The following is an 8,172-nucleotide window of genomic DNA, read 5'->3' on the forward strand; positions in this document are numbered from 1 at the left end:
GGTCTTTTTATGGCGCTATTCGAGCTCTGTTTCTGGAGAGTTACACCGCATCGACACACAGTAATCCTGGGGTGCGAACTAAGATCACATCGAGTAGGGTCTTTTTTACTATACCAATGCAAATACGGTACTATGAAAATTTGTGTATCCTGATATTTGAAAGATTATATATTGAGAAATTTTTTTTCCGTTCCGTGCTACAGAGTGAGGCAAATAATAACTGGTCTGGATGAGTGGATACGATTGGAAGTGAATGTTTGCATGTAACAACACTCCGTCACGGGCACTCCACGTGTGAGACCCGTCACGTGATCCACGCCGGTTCAGAGTACAGTGCGAGCCGCGTCAGCGTGGGTGGAGCAGTGCAGAGCAGAGGGGGCGGTGGAGCAGCGGGTGTTCACTGTACAAAGTTGCACAACAAAATCGTGCAAACGAGGTGATCAATTGCTTGCTGAGAAGTTTAATGGTGTCAAAGTGCCACGCAAAGAGTGCCACAGTGCCACGCAAAGAGTGCAACCCAAAGTTTAATCCTAAAATAGCGTCATACAGTACCTGTTTTGAACAAGTCAAAAAGCATCCCGAAAAAAGCCCGCACTCTAGAAACTGTGGCTGCAGTTCACCAGAAAATGCTCCAGAGTCCTACCAAATCAACCCGACACCTCTCGCAAGAGAACCGGCATATCACTAAGATCATGCAGACGAATACTCCAGCTGGACCTGCACATGCGTGCCTACCGACTGTCTGTTGTTCATGCATTAAAACCAGCAGATGCTCCCAGCGCCACCAGTTTTGTGAGTGGCTGTTCACTGAGGTAACAATGAATGGCTTGGACATAGATCTGTTCTTTATGTCTGATATAGCCTGGTTCTGAATGGTTGTGTCAACTCACAGTACCACAGGTTCTGGGCAGAGGAGAGTCCGCATATCTTCAACGAAACACCGTTGCATGATCAGTAGGATGGGGCTTGGAGTACAGTGTCTGGTCCCGTCTTGTTTCATCAGACGCTGGCTTCGGCGCGTCACGTTGCCAACATTTTGAAACCATTCGCGGCAGACCTACAGCATGGAGCAACTGCCCATACAGCCCGGCGAACCATGAATCACGTTTACACAATCTTCACGCTTGACAGAGTTTTTAGCAGAGGTCAGTCTGGCCGTGGCCCTAGCTGGTCACCAAGGTCATCTGTCAGTGTGCGACTACTTTGTGTGGGCAGCCCTTAAGTCTAAGGTGTATCGCAACAACCCTTATAGTTTTCAAGAACTGCAGCAGAACATTTCGGATGAGATTGCAGCAATTCCAGCAGTCGAGCTTCGATCCGCTTTAAGCGACTTGTTGACCATAGCTCAGAAATGCCAAGAGATGAACGTTGATCATTTTCGAGATCTGCTATAGTCTTGTTAGTATTGATTTCCTTTCCTCTGCTGTGTTTCTTTGTACCCTGGAACTCTGTTTGCCCCACCCTGCATAAAAACAACTTTCATTATTTTTCTTTCTCCAGCTACTGGTGTATTTACATTTTCATAGATTTATTATGGCCTCTACTTAGCAAGAGATGCTGCGTTTTATAGTACTTATGAACTATTTGATCATTAATTGATATCATCATTACATCATTACCTGATTAAGTGCTTCCTGTGGTTGCGACTTATGTCACACGTCTTTCAGATATAAGAAAAGGTCAATAACTGCCTTTTGTTATGATCAATATTATACTTCCACCAACAAATTTTTTTTAAGTTGATTAATTTTGAAAATCGGAGATGTGGGATACGTGTTCCGCAAACCTAAACAGGCGCATGTTTTAATTTGAACCTAGAATTTTCAAAATTAAATTGGTACTTGTAGAGGGATTTTTCAGGATGACAAATATGGAAAAATATAACAAATCGGGTCTAAGTCACATGATAATGAAAAACATGAAATAACAAATACAGGTTTTCAACGTAAAATTTGAACAAGGCTTTGATATATCACATACCGGTGTTTTACATATCATATGCCAGTGTTTTACAGGAGCAGAAATGTCCAGCTAACTACAAATTATTTACAAACTGGTAGCTTTACTGAACAGTATTGTAATGGACACACTATTAGCCCCTTCAGATCATCTTGGAACGAAGAAGATATCTCATTTGAATTTCGTGAAACAAATGCATTGTGCTAGCTATAAAGACAAGCACTTCTTCTGACGGCCGGCCGGAGTGACCGAGTGGTTCTAGGCGCTACAGTCTGGAACCGCGCGACCGCTACGGTCGCAGGTTCGAATCCTGCCTCGGGCATGGATGTGTGTGCTGTCCTTAGGTTAGTTAGGTTTAAGTAGTTCTAAGTTATAGGGGACTGATGACCCCAGAAGTTAAGTCCCATAATGCTCAGAGCCATTTGAACCATCTTCTGACGGCTTCTATACATTCCTCCCATTGTCCTTAGTATTTTCCTCCGAGTTCAGGAAGCCCTTCGCTAGATGACAGCAGTTGGCAGTTACAGATGTCAGAACGCCCAAAAGAAGGTTCCTTTGGTAAGATGTGTGTGCCCCAGCAGCTACGAAAGGATTCATAAATTTTAGAGGAAGTGTTCTGCAATTTCTTCCTAAGTCGTCCTCGTACGGTAGGCAGCATCCACCGGACGCCTGTGAGGAGTTAAAAACTGAGGATCTCACCATTTGCTACTGTTGGACTCCGACAATGAAAGCACCCAAAATATACATCTGGGCACACTGACGGGGATGTGAACCCCTTACTTCAGGAATGTAAGCGTGGCAGCTTCACCACTACGCTACGTCGTACCTAGTTATTAGAAAGCTCAGTCTTTCCATGGTCTGTGCTAGTGTGTCAGCTACGAAACCGGCGTGCACAACTTTGCCAGATACGCGCTGCCCTGGCGGCTCCGGGACACACCTGATACTGGAGGTCCCCCTCCGGACTTGGAAGAGCCCGCATATCTTTTATCTGGTCCGATATTCTATACGGGTTACTTTTATCATCTGTCAACAATGACGCGGCCTATCCTCAGGCTTTGAGAAAATCTTACAGACGTGCTTGCACGCAGGTGCGTCAAAAGCTACGGCATTTCGTGTTCAACACTTCGAGCATACGAGCGTCGCTTTGTAGCACTGAGTAAACTCTCACAGCCTTCGGCATGGCCTGGGAATTTTCAGTACACATCTACAATCACATCTACACTCCGCAAGGCACCTTTGTATAACAATGTCACTTTTCCGTTTTCCTGCTCCAGTAGCGTATAGCTTGCGGTAACAACGATTGGCGGTAAGCATCCGTGTGTACTCTAATATCACTGATTTTATCTCCATGGTCTTTTCGCGAGGAATGTACGTAGGAGGAAACAATATACTGATTGGCACTTCTAGAAATCTACGAACTCTGAGCAGTAAACCACACCGTTATGGAGGGAGGAAGCCTCTCTTGGAGCGTCTGCAATGGAGATGGCTGGGCTTACTTCACGAACCCGTGACGAAACACGTTGCTCTTCTTTGAATCTCCTCTGATTCCTCTATCAGTCCTGTCTGGTACGGATCCCAAACTGATGGGCGCTACTGAAGCATAGATGGAACGAGGTCTTTTTTAGTCCACCTCCTTGATGGGTGGATTACACTTCCTGAAGATTCTTACTTTGAATGTCAGTCTGGCATCTGCGTTGCTTACAACTAGCTTGGTGAGCTCTTTCCACTTTAAACAGCTCAGAACACATCGCACCAATATTTAATGGCACTAATTGCAACCAGTAATTGTTCTGCAATCGTGCAATCACATAGCAAAAGGTCTTTCTGTCCACCTACACTATGTGATCGAAAGTATCCGGACACCTGGCTGAAAATGACTTACAAGTTCGTGGCGCCCTCCAGCGGTAATGCTGGAATTCAACATGGTGTTGGCCCACCCCTCGCCTTGGTGACAGCTTCCACTCTCGCAGGCATGCGTTCAATCAGGTCTGGAAAATTTCTTGGGGAATGGCAGCCCATTCTTCACGGAGTGCTCCACTGTGGAGAGGTATCGATTTCGATCGGTGACGCCTGGCACGAAGTCGGCGTTTCAAAACATCACAAAGGTGTTCTATAGGATTCAGGGCAAGACACTGTGCAGGCTAGTCCAATGCAGGGATGTTATTGTCGTGTAACCACTCCGCCAAAGGCCGTGCATTATGAAGAGGTGCTCGATCGTGTTGAAAGATGCAATCGCCATCCCCGAATTGCTCTTCACCAGTGGGAAGCAAGAAGGTGCTTAAAACATCAGTGTAGGCCTGTGCTGTGATAGTGCCACGGAAAACAGCAAGGGGTGCAAGCCCCCTCCACGAAAAACACGACCAAACCATAACACCACCGCCTCCGAATTTTACTGTTGGTACTACACACGCTGGCAGATGACTTTCACCGGGCATTCGCCCTACCCACACTCTGTTTTCGGATCGCCGCATTGTGTACCGTGATTCGTCACTCCACAAAACGTTTTTCCATTGTTCAATCGTCCAATGTTTACACTCCTTACACCAAGCGAGGCGTTGTTGGGCTTTTACCGGCGTGATGTGTGGCTTATGAGCTGCCGCTCGATCATGAAATCCAAGTTTTCTCACCTTCCGCCTTTCATAATACTTGCAGTGGATCCCGATGCAGTTTGGAATTCCTGTGTCATGGTCTGGATAGATGTCTGCCTATTACATATTACGACTCTCTTCTACTGTCGGCGGTCTGTCAGTCAACAGACGAGGTGGGCCTGTACACTTTTGTGCTGTACGTATCCCCTCAAGTTTGCACTTCACTATCACGTCGGAAACAGTGTACCTAGGGATGCTTAGGAGAGTGGAAATTTCGCGTACAGAAGTATGACACAAGTGACACTCACTCATATGACCACGTTCGAAGTCCGTGAGTTCCGCGGAGCGCCCCAGTCTTCTCTCTCACGATGTCTAATGACTACTGAGGTCGCTGATAGGGAGCACCTGGCAGTAGGTGGCAGCACAATGCACCTAATACGAAAAAGTATGTTTTTGGGGGTGTCCGGATACTTTTGATCACGTAGTGTATTCGCAGTACGCCAGATTTGTTTATGTTGACCACCAGTTGTCACTCCCAGCACCATGCGTGAACCCTCTGCAGCTCTTGCTGCATTTCTCTTCAATTTTCCATCGTTGCGACTTCTCTATGAACAACAGTGTCATCTGCGAAAAGCTGATGGATTTGCCGACGTTATCTATTAAGTGTTATCTATTGTGAAAAGTAACGGTCATATAAAACTCCCTTGCGCCACGTCCGAAGTTACTTCTTCGGAAGACTTATCTCCGTTCAGAACGACATGCTGTTTACTGTTTGCTAAAAACTCTTCGATCCAGTCGCACAGCTCATCTGATATTCCGTACGCTGGCATTTTGTTCATTATACAGCAGTGCGGTCTTGTATCGAAAGCTTTCCGGACGTTAACATACACGGAATCTACCTGGGTGTCGGCATCTCCTGGTTTCCTCGTCTCGCGGAGAAACAGAGCGAGTCAGGTTTCGGGCAATCGTCGTTTTCGGAATCCACGTTGATACCTAGAGAAGAGATTTTTCAGTGTCTAGAAATGTCACAATACGCGAATGAATGTCTAGTTTGCTTCCTAGTATCTGCGTCTTTTCGCTGCAGGACATTCCACGGTAAAAGTGAACCGTTCTTATCGACACCGCGCAGAAGCACACACTCCCGATCGCCATCCGGAAGCCGACCACTGTTGTCGGTGTACGAACCTGACAGAGCTCCACAGACGTTGCCGGGAACGTTCACTGGCGGACTGGCGTCAGTTCGCTGATCTGCTACACTATCAGGCCAGTCTAAATAACGGTCGCTACTCTCGCTGTGGCCCGCAAGGTAGGGTTAAACTTACCACTACTCCATCGTCAATAACCAAGGCCCATAGCAATTGTAGTGTCCCTTTTGAAATATTCGCCCTTATCGAGGTGAAACATAAATAAAAATGACTGTATGTGACCGAAAATGAACTGCAAACATCGATTTATCTGCGAAAGGTAATAACAGTAACTGTAAAAATATACAATATAGATCGATAGATGCAGAAAAGACATTGTTTTTAGAGTATGAGATTATAATGTGTAAGTAATTAAAAGAAGTATTATCATCTCTGTAAGAGTATAAAACACAATGCAATGTTCATTCTTCTGTCTAGTCTGTTTTGTTCTGTTCGTTCTGGTGTTAGCTGGAATAAGGTACGCAAGCTATTGTGCTGCGCTAGCATTTGTTTCTGTCGTAACGTAATTGCAAATATTTAATGGTGTAAACTGTGTCCTAGTAAGAATATATTAGTATAAAGTGATCTCCGTGTGTTATTTCAAGAACCTACGCCACATTTATCTTATGAAAAGAATATTTAATGAAAATTATTTAGCATGTTTCCAGCTGCTGCGGAGCGAGTATCAGTGATCTCTGATTGTTAACAATTAGCCGCCATTACGCGGCACATTTAAAAAATATTTTTTCACAGCACAATGTCTGATAGCCGGAGCGGAAGAAATTATGTAAAAATATTCAGTGAGATTAATTGAAGTAATCCAGTGAAATAATTTTATTAAAACTTGCCTATTTTCTGTGATAGTGAACTGGAGCTGAGTAATACTACGCTATTGCATTTACAGTAATTTGTAGGGAGCCTGGCGCTCGATAAAACCAGATATAATACGTAATTGGCAACCTACGAAATTCATTATTTTGCTTATTATATCTCTTTTGTATTTTTTTGAAAGCTAAAAGTAAAAACTAACTCCACTAAAAATCAGTAACAGATCACGATAAATCAAAGGACAAACAAATTTACTAGGAGAGTGTTTCCTCTAAATAAATAGTTACATTATATTTTTAATAGATATAATACAATCCAACCACTTTGTGAAAAATTCCGATATCCGACCAATGGACGCTTACAGTCGTCATTACACCAGCTCTAGCTGCCTGCTACCAATTCCTGGCAACGATCTACACGTAACAAAACAAATAGATACTGTTTCGTACATAGATCAGCCACAGCTAAAAAGTAAATTGTTAATATTTAAGGTTCTCCAAAGCCGTTATCCCCTTAAAACGGTCTCAACAAATCAATGGGATTCACAGTGAAAGAAGACGCTTCAAACCGCTTCAGCTGTTTTGTAGTCCTATAGTGGGAACACTACCGATTTCACATCGGCGATGGGCTGTCTATTAAAATGCAATTTTTTTAGAATAAGATTTTACGAAAAAGGAAAAATCTCTTAAAATTTTTGTCAATTAACTGAAAGAATTAAACAATAGGACAACCTTACTCACATGATAGCCCTCGCACAATCGAGAAGCTACGATGTCCCATAGTTCAGTTGTAAATCGACAAGGTTAATCCATTATGGGCTGCAGTTAACAGTAAAATTGGCATTAAACACCAGTAAGTGAATGTCAAACTGTATGCATGGGGTGGTAAGACCTAACACAAAACATAGTTACAGCCATTAAAATTTATGGCTGAAGCGTGTAAAAATTTTTGACTGTGTCCGCGGTATGTAACGCCTTCTGGGTTCTACGAGAGTAAATAATAGCAACCTGCCAAAAGTAGTAATGCATTTCAAACTAAACTCCTCCTGAACAGGCCATGAAGGCCCACCGGTACTGACCGGCCGCCGTGTCATCCTCAGCTCATAGGCGTCACTGCATGCGGATACGGAGGGGCATGTGGTCAGCACACCGCTCTCATGGCCGTATGTCAGTTTCCGGGACCGGAGCCGCTACTTTTCAATCAAGTAGCTTCCCAGTTTGCCTCACAAGGGATGAGTGCACCCCGCTTGGCAACAGCGCTCGGCAGACCGGATGGTCATCCATCCAAATGCTAGCCCAGCCCGACAGCGCTTAACTTCGGTGATCTGAAGGGGAACCGGTGTTACCACTGCGGCAAGGCCGTTGGCAGTAATGTATTTCAGGCTCACCCAAATTTGGTTAATGGTGGATATCCTTTAATGCGTTACCTCTTTTGGAAGGTTGCTATTACTTTCTTTCGTACAATCCACAAGACGTTATATACCGCGAACACTGTTGAAATTTTTTACACGTTTTAGCCATAAATTTCAATGGCTGTATGGGAACCGACGCACAAAGAACAGATCGCACACAGTGTATTTAATGTGTTTGTAACGGACGCTGCTGACAGTACGT

General features: G+C 44.4%; 1 pseudogene; it reads right to left on the reverse strand.

Moving 5' to 3' along the window:
* Positions 1-7,806: 7,806 nt before the first annotated feature.
* LOC124803735 lies at positions 7,807-7,925 on the reverse strand (annotated as a pseudogene).
* Positions 7,926-8,172: the final 247 nt, after the last annotated feature.

Source organism: Schistocerca piceifrons, chromosome 6 (assembly GCF_021461385.2).
Source record: "Schistocerca piceifrons isolate TAMUIC-IGC-003096 chromosome 6, iqSchPice1.1, whole genome shotgun sequence".
Lineage (NCBI taxonomy): Eukaryota > Metazoa > Arthropoda > Insecta > Orthoptera > Acrididae > Schistocerca > Schistocerca piceifrons.